Below are 16,753 nucleotides of genomic sequence, written 5' to 3' on the forward strand. Positions count from 1 at the left end.
GGGTCGGGGCTGGCCGCCGTTTGCCGCAAGAAGGGGGGGGAAACGTGGCTGCGAATGTGTGTGTGTGTGTGTGTGCGTGTGTGTGTGTTGGTGACACAGGACAAAATGAGATGAGACCCCTCGGACGGCAGCGGCCGCCCGGCTGCGATCCCTGATCCCTGCCCGATCCCTGGCCGCTCCTGCTGCCGTCGCTGCCGGGCACCAGCATCCCCGCCAAGAGTAAGGCTCGGGGTGGGAAGCGACTGGGAGGAACTGGGAAGAGGCGCTGGGAGAAGGGGGAGGCGGGATGGGGTGGGGGGTGACAGGGAGAGGGGGTCTCCTGGGGGTGGGGAGAGGTGGGGTGCGCAGAGAGCGAGCTGGGGGACCTGATGCTGGAGCTCCGCGCGCCTGAACCACCCACCCAGATGTAATTTGGGGAGGGGGAGGGGAGGATTTTGGGGAGGGGGTGGGGGGGGAGGATGGGCTGCCAGCGCCGATTTCGGGTGTGATGGAGGGGAGGGAGCCGTGTTTGTGCCTAAAGTCGCAGCTGCCTGGATTTGGCCCCGCGGGGCCATTGGGATGTGACAGCACCCAAAAATAGAGTGCGAGGCGGGGAGGAGCGGCGGGGGGGGGCAAGACTTGTGTGCCAGTGCCAGGGCCAGGTTATTCCCCCCCTCGTCACCTTTCCCTCGTCTTCTCTTCTTTATTTCTTTATTTCTTCGGCAGTGATGTCAGGGAGGGGAGCGGTGGCTGGGGCTGGGGGTTGGATTCGCGGCGAGGAGGTTTGCTGGCGGCCGAGTGATTAACGTGCAGTTGCTGGGAATTATGTCATCTGCCTCGGTGCTGGGTGGCCCTCGCCCAGCAGCGGCGGTGGGGAGGGAGGGAGGACGTGGGGGGACGTCATGGCAAGGGGCTCCCCCGCCTGAGGCTTCACCCCGGGAGCCGCCGATGCCTCCCTCCCCGGCTTGGCGAGGACGTGGCTACCCAGCCTTCCTCCCCACCCCGACACGGGCATCCCCGCTTGGGACATCACCCCAGGAGGCACCGCTGCCTCGGGGGCTTTGCAGGGATGGAGCGCCCACCGCGGTCCCCAGGCCGTGGGTGCACGCCCACCGCACTGCCCGCTGCTCCCGGGGATCCCTCCCGGCTGCTCCCACCCCCAGCGGGACAGGAGCCCCTCGTTGATGCTCCCGGGGGTCCCTCCCGGCTGCTCCCATCCCCAGCAGGACGGAAGCCCCTCGTTGCTGCTCCCGGGGGTCCCTCCCGGCTGCTCCCACCCCCAGCGGGATAGGAGCCCCTCGCTGATGCTCCCGGGGGTCCCTCCCAGCTCCTCCCATCCCCATCAGGACAGGAGCCCCTCGTTGATGCTCCCGGCGGCTCATCCCGCTCGCTGGCCCGGCAGCCGGGCTCGGAGCAGGCGGAGCGGGCGCTGCCGTGGAGGGAGGGTGAAGGTGGGCATCCCCTCTGCCAGCTCCCCGGGAGAGAGCGGGGCTGGAGCTGCTGCAGTGCAGCGCAGAGCCCCGTCCGCGGCTCTGGGTGTGCCCGGGGGGAGCAGCGACCCTCTGTGCCTGCCCTGGGGACCTGTGGCTGCCAGCGGTCCCCCAGGCCAGATGATCCCTCCGCTCCAGAGGAGGGTGTTGGGCTGCTGGATGCTCCACACCCTCCTGGGCATCCCCCTGGGCATTCCTTGAGCACCCCCTGAGCATCCCCATCCTCTCGTTCACCTGGGGAGCTGGGGCAGGAGGACAAGGCCTGCCAGAGAGCCAGGCACGGACCCTGCTGCACATCCGAACCTCTTCCCTTTTTCCACACCCCATGGATTCCCAGGCAGCACCATGGATCCCCGGGCAGCCCCATGGATCCATGCACAGCCCCATGGATCCATGCACAGCCCCATGGATCCCCAGGCAGCTCCATGGATCCATTGACAGCCCCATGGATCCATGCACAGCCCCATGGATCCATGGACAGCCCCAGGATCCCCAGGCAGCTCCATGGATCCATTGACAGCCCCATGGATCCATGCACAGGCCCATGGATCCATGGACAGCCCCAGGATCCCCAGGCAGCTCCATGGATCCCCAGGCAGCTCCATGGATCCATTGACAGCCCCATGGATCCATGGACAGCCCCAGGATCCCCAGGCAGCTCCATGGATCCATTGACAGCCCCATGGATCCATGGACAGCCCCATGGATCCCCTGGAAGCCCCATGGATCCATTGACAGCCCCATGGATCCATGCACAGCCCCATGGATCCATTGACAGCCCCATGGATCCATGGACAGCCCCATGGATCCCCTGGAAGCCCCATGGATCCATGGACAGCCCCATGGATCCATGGACAGCCCCATGGATCCCCTGGAAGCCCCATGGATCCATGGACAGCCCCATGGGCCGCGGCAGAGGGTCGGGCAGGGAGAGGAGCAGGCAGAGGCCCGCAGGAAAGCTGCAGGGAGATGTGCAGTGGAGGTAGGAAGGGCGGGCACAGCTCTAGCGGGGCATTTTCTGGCATTTTCTGCCCCACAGCCCAGTCCACGGGAGGTGGGGGATGCCGACAGCTTGCCGAATTCCAGCTGGGAGCCAGCGGGTGCAGTCCCAGCCGGGGGATGCCACTCGCACCTTTGGCAGCTCCCTCATCTCTCGGCGCTCTGCTTCCAGCACCCTCCGGCACATCCTTCATCCTCAGAGCTGCTCCGGCGGGTTGTGCCAGCGCCGAGCCCTCCAGGGAGGTGCTGGCATTCCGGGGGGACACGGGGCACCCCCAGTTCGGGGCAGGCAGGACTGGGAGGCTGCTCCATCCCCCGGCCGTGCCCTCTCCAGGCGGGCTCCGAGCGCCGGGGGTTTGTTTATGTGTGGCCCCGGTTGGAGCGGCGATCTGCCGTGGCTAAATATAGCAGCGATGCTGTCATCCGAGTTCAGCCTGGCTGGGGAATTTATTTTCTGCAAAGGCTGCGAGGCGAACGGGCTGAGAACAGGCGTGGAAATGCCGGAGCGGTGCGACTCCCCGGCTGCCGTGTCCGGGCTCACGCAAGGGCAGCGGGCACTCTGTCCCCAGTGCGGCTTTGTGATGGCAACAGGGCAGAGGAGGAATGTCTGGAGGGGCTGAAATTTAAATTGAAATGCCCCTGCTGGCTCGCCGGGGCATTTAAAAGCGGCGCGGTGCCTGTGCGGCTTCAGTTCTCCACGCAGGGAAGGGATCCCCTCCTCCTCCAACTCTTCCTTGCTGGCGTCCCAAGGGATCAACCCCCAGCCCCCTCAGGTGTAAAAAAAGCAGGGAAAGAAGCAGCTGAAAGTCCAACACCTGGGAGAGAGCAGCAGCTTGTCCTACAAGAGGTGGGGTCGGGAGAGCCCCCAGCCCGTCCCTGGGGGCTGCAGCATCAGCCCCGGGCATCCCCTGCTGCTGCCATCGCCACCTTGGATCACCCATCCCGAGGAAAAACGGGAAGAGAGACAGAAAGACAGGTCCCCTGACTTGCAAAAAAAATAAAAAAACCAGGCAGATGGGGAGGGTGTTTTCCACATGCACTGTGAAAACCACGTTGCATCGGCAGTCGGAGGCACCCGCTGCGTGATAACTCCATGTGGATGAAGCAGGAATGTGGATAAACTGGCTGCAAAAAAAAAAAGTTTCTCAATGGAGTTATATCCCGACAGAGAAGCTTAAGAGTTAAGAGGGTGTTGCTGGAGCTGCTGAAGGGCTAAAAATCTGCTTTCTCCCGGAGCTGTCAGAGAAATCCAGCAAAGAAAGGGTGAAACGAGGAGATTTCTTGTTTCCCTTCACAGAGGATCTTTCCCATTAGTCATTCCTGTCACAGGAGCTGGCAAACACGGTTATTATTTGAGGGATCTGAAAGTGAAATGGAGGCACGAGGCCGGGAGCCCAGACACCCCTGTCCCTGGGACTGGGGAGCAGGCAGGGACCCCCCAACCCCTCTGGCTCCCCCACACCTCTGCTGCACGGGTAAAGCCTTGCTGGGCCCCCAGATTCATCTTCTGGTTGTGGAGCCCTTTCCAAGGAACCTGGTCTAGGGAGTGGCATCCCTGGTCCCTCCCATCCCAAAGCATTCCAGGATCCCAGGGTTCCAGCAGGACACGGTGGCTGTGATGACAGGAGCCATAGGTGGGCTGTGATGCTCCATCCTGGAGGTGGACACAGCACCTTGAGATCCTGCAGTAATCCAGGTGCTTCCCCAAAGCACCCAAAACTCAGCTCTTCCATCACCCCACAGCCCCGGGAACCTCCGTGGGGGAAAGGAGCAGGCTGAGCCCCACCATGGGTGGCAGGAAGGTCCAAGGAGGTCCCTAAAGAGCAAGGAAAGCAAAGATAACTGTTAAGGCTTGTCAGAAAATTGGGATGGCTCCTGCCTCGTGATCCAGGCTGGGCTGGAGCCAAGGGCTGTCCTGGCAGAGGGAGCTGAAAGTCCCCTTGAGCCACGCAGGAGTTCCTGCAGGGCTGCAGGGCTGGCAGTCAGGTTCTCAGGGATTTTGGCTGAGTTTCCATCTCACAAAACCCCATGATGAAGATGTGGGTCCTGTTGGCTTTTTCTGGTTCCTGAGTCAGAAGGATGAGTTTTGTCTGAGCCCATTCTGAGCCTCTCTTTCCTCCAGGGCCAAATCCTGATCACAGGCCAGCGAGTGCTCCAGAGCCAGCAGGATGCTCCAGGTGTAATCCCAGAATCCCAGAGTCACTCAGGTTGGAAAACACCTCTGGGATCACTGAGGTGATCCTTTGGTGAACCTTTGGTCAAGGTGAACCTTTGACCAAACACCACCATGCACCACCCCAATGAAACCAGAGCACCGAGTGCCACATCCAGTCATTCCTTGGGTAATTCCAGGGATTGTGAATCCACCACCTCCTTGGAAAGCCCTTTCCAATGCTTAGCAACCCTTCCCATGAAGAAACTCTTCCTGCTGTCCAACCTGAGCCTCCCCTGGCCCAGCCTGAGGCTGTTCCCTCTCCTCCTGTCCCTGTTCCCTGGAGCAGAGCCCGACCCCCCGGCTGTCCCCTCCTGTCAGGAGCTGTGCAGAGCCACAAGGTCCCTCCTGATCCCCCTTTGCTCCAGGCTGAGCCCCTTCCCAGCTCCCTCAGCTGCTCCTGGGGCTGAGTCCAGCTTTGTTCCCTTCCCTGGATTCTCTCCAGCCCCTCCAGGTCTTGTTGGGAGAGGCCCAAAAGTTTCCCCAGGACAGGAGGTGCTCCAGCAGTGCCAGCACAGGGGACAGGCACTGCCCTGGCCCTGCTGCCACCCCATTCCTGAAAAAATCCAGGTGCCCTTGGCCTCCTGCCCACCTGAGCACAGCTGGGCTCGTGTCCAGCCACTGGTGACCAGCACTTCCATCTCCTTCTCCACCAAGGGGCAACGGAGCCCGTTCCCTTCACAGGGAGCCCGGGAAAAAGGCAATCAGATCATTAACACATGCTGCTCTTCACACAACCAACCTCACAAATATTTATCAGCTGGAGAAACACACGGGCTCAGAAGTTGCCAAGTAACATAACAAGAGGCGCTTTTAAATAAATATCTGTGCGTCTGCGGGTGACGAATTTACCAAATCCCTTGGGATGTGGCCCAAAGATCTGTTTTCCTCTGGAAGCCCAGCACCAGGAATACCAATAATGATCCAAAGCAGGAATGAAAAGCTGGGATAAGCAGTGACTGACTGTCTGTGCAGCACTGGAGGGAATTGCTTCCCTGCTGGGAAGGTCTGTGGGGTGATGCCCAACAGATCCATGCCTGCCAGGGACAAGTTGGGAGCAGGATGGGATGAGGGCGGTTTGTTTTGGAGGGGAGGTGAGAACGAGCCCAGTGCACCAGGCTGGGTCTCATCCTGCACCCACGTGCCTCTCCTGAACACCCACAGGACTGATCTTCTCTGTGGGCTCAGGATTTCAAGGATTTGTTGCTGTAGAGCCTGTCTCTCTCTCTGGTTCTCCATGTTCCCTCCATCCCTTCCTCTCCTATCCGGCTGGGTATCTCCCAGAAATCCAGCAGGAATATTGCTTGCCCCAGCCTGCCCAGGTGTGTTCTGCACTGCCCAAATAGCCAGGGTTCCCCTCTTGCTAAATCCTATTAAATCCTTGCTGTGAGGTGAGTTTGGAGGTTTTGGGAGTTGTTAGAGGGGGTCAGTGTTGCCAGAGGAGACCAGGTGGGTTGGCAGATGGAGATCTCTCATCCAGTTCCTTCTTCCATGGGGAAACTCTGGCTTGGGGGGTTGGGATTTCCTGGTCTGGACCTTAAAACCATCTCATTCCACCCCCCTGCCATGGGCAGGGACACCTCCCACTAGGCCAGGTCACTCCAAGCCTGTCCAGCCTGGCCTTGGACACTTCCAGGGATCCAGGGGTTTCTCTGGGTACCCTGTGCCAGGCCTTCCCCACCCTCCCAGGGAGGAATTTTTCCCTAATATCCCATCTAAATCCCTCTCCAGCTCTGTTGGAGGCCCTTTGGGCACTGGAAGGTGCTGGAAGATCTCCCCAGAGTTTTCTCCAAGCTGAACACTCCCAAGTCTCCCAGTCTGTCATCTCATTTGGTGGAGATGTTCCCATACAAATCCACCATCTCCCTACCACCAGAGGTTTTTGTCATTTTGGGCCCATTTGGGGGCCATTTGGGGGTTCTTGCCTGAACCAAAACATGAGGAGACACAAGCTGGACATGGAGCTGGTTGGCAAAGTCAACTCAGAGAGTGTTTTTGGGGGGCAGACACTGCCCAGTCGTGGTGGGCCCAGCTGAGGGGGCGGGAGGACACTGACTGGTCAAGGTGATGGTGGTGGCTGTCCCCCAGAGTGGCTGTAGACACCCCATCCCTGGAAAATCTGGAATTTGGGAGCTCCTCCCTGTGCTCCCAGCCATGGCACAGGGGGAGGTCGGAGCTTTTCTTAGCCCAGCTGCTGGAGCTGGGAAAGCCAGCCCAGCTTTTGGGCGCAGGAGCTCATCTCCTTGTCCCTGCTTTTCTAATTATATCCGCTGATCTAGCACAGGCTCCTGCACTCCCCATGGGCTGCTGCCTTCATTCCGTGCCCGCCTCTGCCCTTGGCAAGCTCTTGGAGGAGCAGCCAAGACATCCCAGAGGAGATGTTGGGATGGCAGGAGCAGCTGCCTCACCTCAGACCTTCCCCTGCCTCACCTCAGACCTTCTCCTGCCTCCAGAACTGCCAGGAACAGCAAGGGGACAGGGGACAGGGGACAGGGGACAGGGACACGGGACAGGGGACAGAGGACAGGGGACAGGGGACAGGGACACGGGACAGGGGACAGGGGACAGGGGACAGGGGACAGGGACATGCTGATGTTTGTTTTGGCCAGGCTGCACACGGCTGGGATGGCTGCTCAAGGTGGTTCAGAAACCAGAGACACCAGGGCAGAAAGGGTTTTAAACATCCCCAAAAATCATCAGGGATGCTGGGATGAGACGGGCAGAGCTGCATCCCCACAGGTCCCTGCACCCCAAGGCTCTCCTGCCCCGGGGAGGGGGTCCCTGGTGGTCCCTGCCCAGGGGAGGGGGGCTCTGGAAAGACCAGGATCTGTTCTTGGCTCAAATCTCTCCCTCCTCCAACAAATACGTTTCTCAAAAGGTCTCTGCTAGGAAAATCCACATCTCCACCCAGTGCAGCTCAGCAAGGACATAAACTCCCGTGTCCAGGAGCAGGCTGAGCACAGTGCCAGGCTCAGGGAGAGCCTGATGTCCTCCCAGCTCCTCCAGGAATGTAAATAATAAATCACTGCTGCCCAGCTGGTGCCCAGCCAGCCCCTGCACAGCAGGACCTTGTTCCTCTCCTTCCTCCGATCTGCTGCGCTCTTCCTCCCGCCTGCCCCAGTCTTCCTCCCTCCTGGTGCTTTTCCAAACCCCAGGGCTGGAGCTTTTTGGGGATCAGGGTGTCCCCAACACACAGGAGTGTTTTTAGAGCTGTTGAGTCCCAAGTGGAAAGTTTTTAATCTCTTTTGTTCCCTGCTACTGGCACTCGGTGCCGTCTTTGGCGCATTCCTGAACCTCAGTTTCCCTCTGCCAGGCTGCACCGCAGCCTCCCAAGGGATGAACAGACTGGGAGCTAATCTGGGGATGAGGATGAGGTATTTCAAACCCCGATTTTGTGGCTGAAGTGGTAAATGTGCCCCCTGCATGTGTGGCAATGCCCCTCTCTGTTTTCCAGCAGAGCCCAGACAAACTCATCTCCTGCAGCTCAGGAGGGCTTTGGGACCAGCCAAACCCACCCCCAGCCTGTTGACATTCCTCAGTGCCAGCCAAGAGCTCTGCCTTCCCCTCCACGCTCTCAGGGGCCCAAATTAGCTTTTAATAATAATATTTCATTAAAAAAAAAAAAAAAAATCCCCGGGCAAACAATCCGGCCTTGGCGCCCGCCGGGACAGCAAACACTCCCCGAGGGGCACCAGGTGTGGTGCATTCCTGATAGCTGGAAAAGAAAGGAGCCATTATTTCCCTCTGGTGCCATGTGCGGGGTGAGCAGGAGCAGCCAGCCCGGCTCCAGGCAGGGCAGGGCTGTGCCCAGCACCGTGGGAGGTGGGTACGTGGTTTTGGGAAGAGGTCCCCGAGCCAAGCCCCGAGCTCCAGAGCTGATTAATGGTGGCGTGTCTTTGTTCCACACGTTTCCTCCTGGCGGAGGTGCGGGATTTCAGGCGCTAGAAGGGATCTGTTGGTTTTAAAAACACAACCCTGCGAGTCACCCCAGCCATCCCTGGGTGCCGTGAGTGCCCACGTTCCTGGCACAGCCATCCCAGCGTTTGTGTGGATGCCGCCACCGCTCAGAGGTTACACCTCAAAGCTGGAAAACTTGATTTTTCCTTTTTTAATAAAGTTTCCCATTGATCCATTGATGTCTTCCCTCTCATCCTTAGAAGAGAAGTTGAGGACAGGCAGGACACGCTGTTACAGCCCCAACTACGGCTTTGACTGGGACAGAAACCAGGGAAAACCCTTTCCTCCGGTTCTCCACCCTTTGGAGTGCAAAGCAATTCTGCACCCCTGCAGGGTTTAAAGGGCAGGCAGAGCTTTGGGCTGCCGGATAATGTTTCTGTGGGCCAGCTGCTGGGATAAAACCAGGGCATCTGGCAGCTCCCGAGCCTGAATTCAGGGCAGCATCCCTGTGCACCGAGGGACAGCACGGGGGAGGTGACATCTCCCAGGGACATCCCAGCAGGAGCCGCTTCTCCCTTTTGTTATTCATGAAAATTTGTCCAGCCAAATTTATATGAAAAAATAAAATATTTGTTTTGCAATCAAATTCTATCTAGCCAGCCACAAGGAAAGAACAGAGCCGAGCCCGGGGATCGACCCTGGGTGTGTGACAAGGAGTCAGCCTCAGCAGAGGTTTTCTCCTATGCTCACACCTCCATCCTGGCACAAGTGGTTTTTATAGGGAAAATTCCACCTGAGGCCAAGATTTCAGCAGTCAGTCTTCCATTCAGAGTCCATAGGTTAAAAAGATTTTCATTTTTGATGGTGAAGAAGAATGATTCAGTGTCCGGAGTTGTTGAATTCCTTGATGAAGTTTACGGGAACGATCTGCCTGAGGGTTTCCATGATATCCATCTCTGGTCGTTCACCCGATGATCAGTGCCTGGGGTTCCCGTATCTCTCCAGCCATGGCCCATCTCCCATCTCCTGGCCAAGCCACATCCTTTCACTTGTAAATCAGGTTTAACATACACCAGGTTTCGCCTGCGAGGGTGGGGGGGACTCCTAATACAAACGTGTATACTCCAACAAATATTCAATATCACATATTTTATATTAGGAAGGGCGCGAATTATATCTACTACACATAACACTTTTTGTGCCCCACTGCGGGGAGAAGAATCCCTTCATTTCCTTTGGATGCTTATCCTCTAAGGATCTTGATCCTGGGGGCGAGCGACAAAAACACCCTTTAAATCCATCCCAGCGGGCTTAGGGGAGGATTAGCAGATGTCTCTGCTGGCTTTGCACCAGGCTCCGGCTCCCGCTGTCCCACCCTCGGCTGTGGGGATGTTGGGCTCCAGGACGGTTTGGATGGCTGGAGATGAGAGATCTCTGAAGGCTGCTCTTAGGATATCTGGTTTATTAGAGAGGGTGAAAGGCCCTGCTTGGGGTCGCCAGATGCGACATGTGGCAGGCCCGAGGGCATGGGGGAAGGGAGAGGCAAGGGTAGAGGGAGATAAGATGATGCTCCAGGAGAGAGGGGAAGTTCCAAGAGGGTGGGAGTTCCAAGAGGGTGGAAGTTCCAAGAGGGTGCAAGTTCCAAGAGGGTTCAAGTTCCAAGAGAGGGGAATTTCCAAGAGGGTGGGAGTTCCAGGAGGGTGGGAGTTCCAAGAGGGTGCAAATTCCAAGAGGGTGGGAGTTCCATGAGGGTGGAAGTTCTATGAGGGTGGGAGTTCCATGAGGGTGGGAGTTCCAAGAGAGCGTCTGGCTCCTCAGGGACCCCTTATCAGGGGGCTTCAAGGTGGGCTGGAACAAGACTTGGGCCAATGGGGTCACAGACTCCTGATGCTTCAGGGGAGGGTTACAGGTGTGGGATGACCCAAACATTTTGGGGAGTGAGATAGAACATTCCATTTAACCTTTGGACCTATCTGTAGGTGAGGGCATTGTTCAACCAGAGAGGGGATTGTCTTCATCCTGGCTGTACTGTTGTTTTCTACTTGTGCAGTACCTAAGGTTTGGTATCTCAAAACTTGTTACCATTTCAAGCTCTGTATTTCCTAAATCTCTTGCCAGGCAATCATATTTATAAGGCTTTCTTGTTTCATCTTCCCCAACACTTGGCCCCATCCAGCTCCAGGGTTGCGCTTCCCGAAGGAGAAATGATGGAGCCGGCCTGGCTCTAATTCCCCTCGGGAGATCGCTGCATCCCAAGCAAGCCCAGGCTGGCCACTGGCTCCCAAAATTGGCAATTGGTTTTCACCAGGGAGCTGGTTCTGGTGGGTGTCCTGTGGCCGGGATCACCGAGCTCTTCCCAGGGTGTTTCACCCTGGAATTTTCCAGGATGGAGAAGCTCCGCCTGCTTCCAACCTTTGGGGGATCCCTACAGAGGAGGCCGAGTAATTCCCCAGTGAAGATCTGACTTCTCCCCCTCATCCCAACCTGGCTGGGATGGGAATCATCCCTCTCCATCATCCCCTTTGTGTTTATCTGGATCACTTCCCATTCTCAACACTTTTCCTCCTTAATTTGTCTCAGCGCTGGGTTTTTTTTCCCCCCTTAATTTCCCTGCTACCCCCACATCCCTTTGACCTCTCCTCAATTCCCACCCCCGAGGACTTTTTTGACCGCCAGGACTCTCGGGATGGATTTCCTCCGGCAAACACGAGCTTGCATAATAGCTGTTGACACCGCAACTTCATTTGAATCGATCTTGTTCGCTAATTAGCTGATTGCAGTAATTGGCATGAATTGCCTTGGGGGATTCTGCCTCCCTGGGGGTGGCCAGTGGCCAGCGTGTCCCAGGGAAGAGGTGGGAATGGCAGCAGCGAGGTGATTCCTGCTCCAGGGGCACCTTCCGCAGGTATCCCGGTGGTTGGTGGAGCTGCAGAGGAGCTTCCAGAGGGGAACCACAGCCTGGTGCAGGGATTTCTAACTCTTGGAGTGTCAGAGCCACCAAAATGTCCAGAGTAGCTATTACAGGGTCTAAAATGGGTTAAAGTCTCTGTTTATGGGGTGAAGGGATGTGACTCCGCTCTACCTCAAAATGCAACTGGAGATGACTCAAACACTGGGTTAAAGATAAACCAAGTGAAGCAGCTTTTCTCAGAGGTCGTAATTCCCTTCTGAAAATTCCCTGCCAAAAATTCTTGGAGGATGAAACAGCATTAGAATGAGCGAGGAGGGAGCAGGCAGTATCAGGGAGAGTGTCCTCTGATGGCAGCAAACCTTTTGGGGGATCCAAAGACAGCTCTGGGTGGGAGGCATCCCTGAAAAGCTCTGATGGTCAGGGGGAAATGGGATGGGATCAGGGAGATTCTCATCTTCCCGGCCCCTTTTCCTCCAAGCAGCAGCTGCACAGGAAGGAGGGAGGCTGGGAGGATCATCCTGGTCCCAGTCCCTTGGGATCCAGTCAAGATCCAGCACTCCCCATTGTGAGAAAAAGAGAGGGACATCAAGGGCAGGTAGGGAGTGACAGGACAATGGGAATGGCTAGAAACTGCCAGAGGGCAGATTTACCTTAAATACCAGGAAGAAATCCTTCCCTGTGAGGATGGGCAGCCCTGGCACAGGGTGCCCAGAGAAGCTGTGGCTGCCCCTGGATCCCTGGGAGTGTCCAAGACCAGGCTGGACGGGGCTTGGAGTGACCTGGGACAGTGGGAGGTGTTCCTGCCCATGTCAGAGGGTTAGAAATGGGATGAGCCTTGATGTCCCTTCCCACCCAAACCATTCCTTGGTTCTGGGATAACTCATCTGTTAAACCACACCCCAAACCAAAGCTCCTCACAGGGGCACATTTCCATCTGTGGTGCTGCTGGGGTCACCTGATCCAAACCTGCCCCTGGCGAGGCTGAAGGAGTCTGTGAAATGCTGTTTTTATATGAGCCATCTATTTATATTGACAGCTTCCCACGCTCCATCCCTCGAATCCTGCATCCCTTTCTACCAGGCTAAGTTGCATCATTCCAATTCTTCTTTCCCCACCCCTTTCTTTCTTTTTTTTTTTTAATATTGCCCTGTAATGATCATCTTTCCACTCCTCTGGGATCTGAGAGGAATCCCAGGACTTCTTAGAGAGGATGAGCAGCAGTCCATACCTCTCCTCATCCTGCTTCCACGGGACTCTTGGGAGCAAATTAATCTGAACCCGCTGTTTAAAAATGTTTCTTCTCAGGCCATGCCATTTAGTGTCTTCCTGGGTTACTAATGGACTAGAAAGCACTTCGTTGTCCCTGTGCAACATGAGAACATCAGCCTGCTTTTTCCGAAGCCAGAACAGAAATTATTGAGCTTTTTTCTTTCCCCCACTTCATTGTTATCAGCGATTTTCTGATCTCCAGCTTGAGGACAGGCAATGCTGCTGCAGTTATTTTGCTACTTTTAATTTTGTAAAATCAAATTAAAAGTCGCTTCCTCCCAGTCATCTGTGAATGTCCAGCACAGAGCTGATATGGCCAATTGCAAACTGAATTGTGGAGTAAATTCCATGTCTTTATTGAGCCAGAATGCCAATAAGTGCAGCCTTGGTTGCCAGTGTTGGTTCTTAAGTATTTGGGGCAGAAAAGAGAGAGCCCCAAAGAAAACTGAGCTCTCCAAGACCCTTTGGTGGCTCAGGAGGCCACATCAGGTTGGATGTTAGGGAAGGTTTTTTATGGAAACAGTGATAAAGTTCTGGAATTTTCTGCCCAGGGAGGTGGTGGAGTCCCCATCGTTGGATGTGATTAAATAAACCTGGATGTGGCACTGGGTGCCAGGGTTGAGGTGAGGTGTTGGGCTGGGTTGGACTCGATGATCTTGAAGGTCTCTTCCAACCTGGTCATTCTGTGAATTCTGTGACTTCTGTGATGCTGTGATCATCAACCAGAGCTGCTTTTATTCTTTATTTTAAAGCATTGCAAACACACAAGAAGCAGCTGCCTCCACCTGTGGGGTCCACAGGGGTTTTGTGGTGCCTTTGTTCAGCTGCAGCCGAGGGGTGGAGACCCCTGAAGAGCCTGGGTCAGACCTGGCTGGGATGGAGCTGGCCAGGGGGTGGATATCCCAATTTCCAGCTCTGCCAGGGACAAGTGACACGAGGGACAAGTGACACGAGTGGGGGTGGCCGGAGGGGCTGAGCCCAGGGAGGAGCTGGCAGGGGACACGAGGCTCAGCAGACAGAAACCGCAGCAGGAGAAGCCTCTGCTTTTCCTCCCCGAAGTTCTGCAAGGTTGGACACAATGAAATTCCCTCCTCCCTCCCCTCCCTCCCCTGCCCGAGGCAGCCACATCCCAGGAGAAATTCAATGCTGCCTCCCGGTCCATTCAAAGCACGCCAGGGTCAAACCTTTATAAGGCAACAAAGAAAATAAACCCAAAGACAAAAAGCTATTCTAGAGGAGGGGAGGGGAAGGAAACAGCTCCCAAAATATCAGTGAGAACCTTTCCTTTAACCCCAGCTCTGGGATGGGGGTCTGCTCCGGTGGGAGCAAGCAGGGGAGATGTGAGCACATCCTTCTGCACCTTCTTGGTGGGAGAGGGCCCCAGTGACCAAAGTGCAGAGTTTTGGGAATGTTGGGTTAGGATCATGAGGATCTGGGTGTTGGAGAGGGCACAGCTCTTGGTGGGATGTCTCCTGCAGGGAAAAGGGCACCAAAGGACCCTGGAGCCCCTCCTCTGCCCCATTTGCTGTGGTCACCACTTCCCTGGTGGCTGTGAGGGTTCCTGGGGTCACCCTGTGGCTTTCAGAGGTCGTGTTGCTCCTGGCTGTGATCCCAAAGGCAGCTGGACAGACCTCCAGAATAATTTGGGTTTTTTTTCCCTTCATTTCTGTTCTTGAGCTGGGAGCACTAGGTGAGGCTTTTTGAGAAAGGTATTTTGAATTGTTCCCACGTGGGGTTAAAGCTCTGGCACTCGGGAAGGGCTGGGAGAGGACTTGGAGCTGCAGGAGGGAGTGGGAATCAAACCAGAGCCACCCAAAATCCTGCGGGGTGGGAACGGACACAAGGTCCCACTTCCTACTGGGCCCCTAACTCCAGTGGGGGAGGCTCCTGCAGGTGCAGACACCCCCAGGAGCAGGGCTGAGCCCCAAAAAACACCCCAGGAAATGCCAGGAGAGGGTTCCCCCCTGCCTGCTGACACAGCCCAGTGCCCTCTCCCACCCCAGCAGCCCTGCAGGAGGGCAGGGCTGTCCCTCCCAGTGTCCCCAAGGGTCACTCTGGACACAAACAGGCTCTGTTTGGAGCAGAGCAGGGAAGGATGGTTTGTGGTTTGTGATGGCTGAGTCAATGTGAGCGGGAAAAGCCTGGCTATTTTTAGCACCACTGATATTTTGGGGGGGTTTAAGCCTTCTCCCTCCTCCCACAGAGGCATCTCAGCAGTGCCTTGCTTGAAGAAGGAATGAAAGAAAAAGGCTTTTTCCATGGCAAAAGAATAAATAAAAGTATAAATAAAAGAAAAATACATTTTCCAAGGTAAAAGAATAAATAAAAGGAAAAAGAATAAAGAAAAAGACCTTTTCCAAGGCAAACAGGTGCCAGCCTCACAGGGTGGTGCTTCCTGGGATGAGGAGATGAGGGCAGCAGGATCAGGGTGAGCAGCAAGAGCCAGAGAGACAAAGCAAGAAGTCATGCACAGAGACAATCCCAGAATTGTTCAGGTTGGAAAATCCCTCCAGGACAATCCAGTCCACCCATTCCCCCAGCACTGCCAAGGCCAGCACTGACAATGTCCCCAAGTGCCACATCCACACAGCTTTTAAATCCCCCCTGAGATGGGGACTCCACCACTGCCCTGGGCAGACTTTTCCAATGCCTGACCACTCTTTTGGGCTGGAAACTTTCCCAAATATCCAATTTAAACCTCCCCTGGCACAACTTGAGGCTGTTCCCTCTCATCCTGTCCCTGTTCCCTGGCTGCCCTCTCCTGTCAGGGAATTTTGGAGAGCCACAAGGTCCCTCCTGAGCCTCATTTTCTTCAGGCTGAGCCTTTTTCCAGCTCCCTCAGCTGCTCCAGACCCTTCCCCATCTCTTTTCCCTTCCCTGGACTCTCTCCAGCCCCTCCAGATGTTTTTCCCAAGCTCTGCCTGTTACTTCTCTGAGCACCCAGAGGTCTCTCTGCCCCGGGGTGATCCCCCTACTCTAAATGCACATGCATCAAGTTTTAAAGCTCCTCACCAAATCATGGAAAACTTTTCCCGAGTTTTCTTCCCTCCTGGCTCTAAGAACCATGTGGCATCATAGCACAGCGTGGTGGCCACATCCCCTGGAGCTCCTGGGACCCCTCCACCTGCAAAAGTGACATCGTGGGACTTCTGCAGCTTCCAGCTGGGCCCTGGGACAGTGTTTCCTCTCCTTGTGTCCAGGGAAAACCACATTTAGGGTGGCCTGGGATGCACCACGCTGTTGCTCCAGTCCTGACCAGGGAATTGGGGCCTTCAGCATCTCCTCGTGGGATAAGCAGCCTCTTCCTTCCCACGGCTTGCCCAAAAAATCAGCCCCCATCTCCCCTTCCCCACCATCCCACCTTCCTGCTGGAGATGAATTTCTTGTCCTACCGTGCAGATTTAGCTGCTTTCATGACAGCTAATCCATGCTCAGCGTGGAAAACTCCCAGGTTTCGTTTAGTTTAGCAAAATATGAAGATGGTTGGTGGGTTGCATGGTGTGCATTTTTGGGGGGGTTGGTTTTTTGGGGGGTTTAGGAGATTTTTTTTTTCTGTTTATTTGGGTTTTTTTTTCCTTTTGTTTTAATTTTTTGTTTGTTTGGGCTTTGGGTTTTTTTTTTTTTTCATTTTGTTTTTGTTTTTTATAGAATCATGAACAGAAGCACCTCCAGATTACAATTTGAATTTTCACAGCTCTTTCTGTTGCGTTCCTGGGAGACAATGGGGGCACTTAATGCTTTAGGGATGAAAATCAATATGAATTTCTGGGTTCAGAGGTCTTTGCCAACCTTAACAATTCTATCAGCAATGGGCAGGGATAGGTGGAAAAGGGTCACTCTGACAGCCTGTTTTATAGCCCCTCAACACACTCCCAGATCTGCCTTCTGTGCAATTTACAGCAGATCCTGAAGGATTTCTGGTCCATGAACTTGCCAAGTTTCCCCTCAAACACTGAGCATCAATTACATCCCACAGCAGGGAGCTCTCCAGGCCAC

At 55.7% G+C, this 16,753-nt stretch overlaps 1 protein-coding gene across 2 annotated transcripts in view; it reads left to right on the forward strand.

Annotated features, from left to right (window-relative positions):
- The first annotated feature begins 3 nt into the window (after positions 1-3).
- Positions 4-16,753, forward strand: part of LZTS3 (leucine zipper tumor suppressor family member 3) — a 57,088-nt gene continuing 40,338 nt past the window's right edge. For both annotated transcript variants that reach the window (XM_021526819.2, XM_021526824.2), the window contains exon 1: positions 4-219. The gene's annotated coding sequence lies outside the window, so the exon portion shown is untranslated. The remainder of the gene's footprint in view (positions 220-16,753) is intronic.

This window comes from Lonchura striata, chromosome 4 (genome assembly GCF_046129695.1).
Source record: "Lonchura striata isolate bLonStr1 chromosome 4, bLonStr1.mat, whole genome shotgun sequence".
Classification (NCBI taxonomy): domain Eukaryota; kingdom Metazoa; phylum Chordata; class Aves; order Passeriformes; family Estrildidae; genus Lonchura; species Lonchura striata.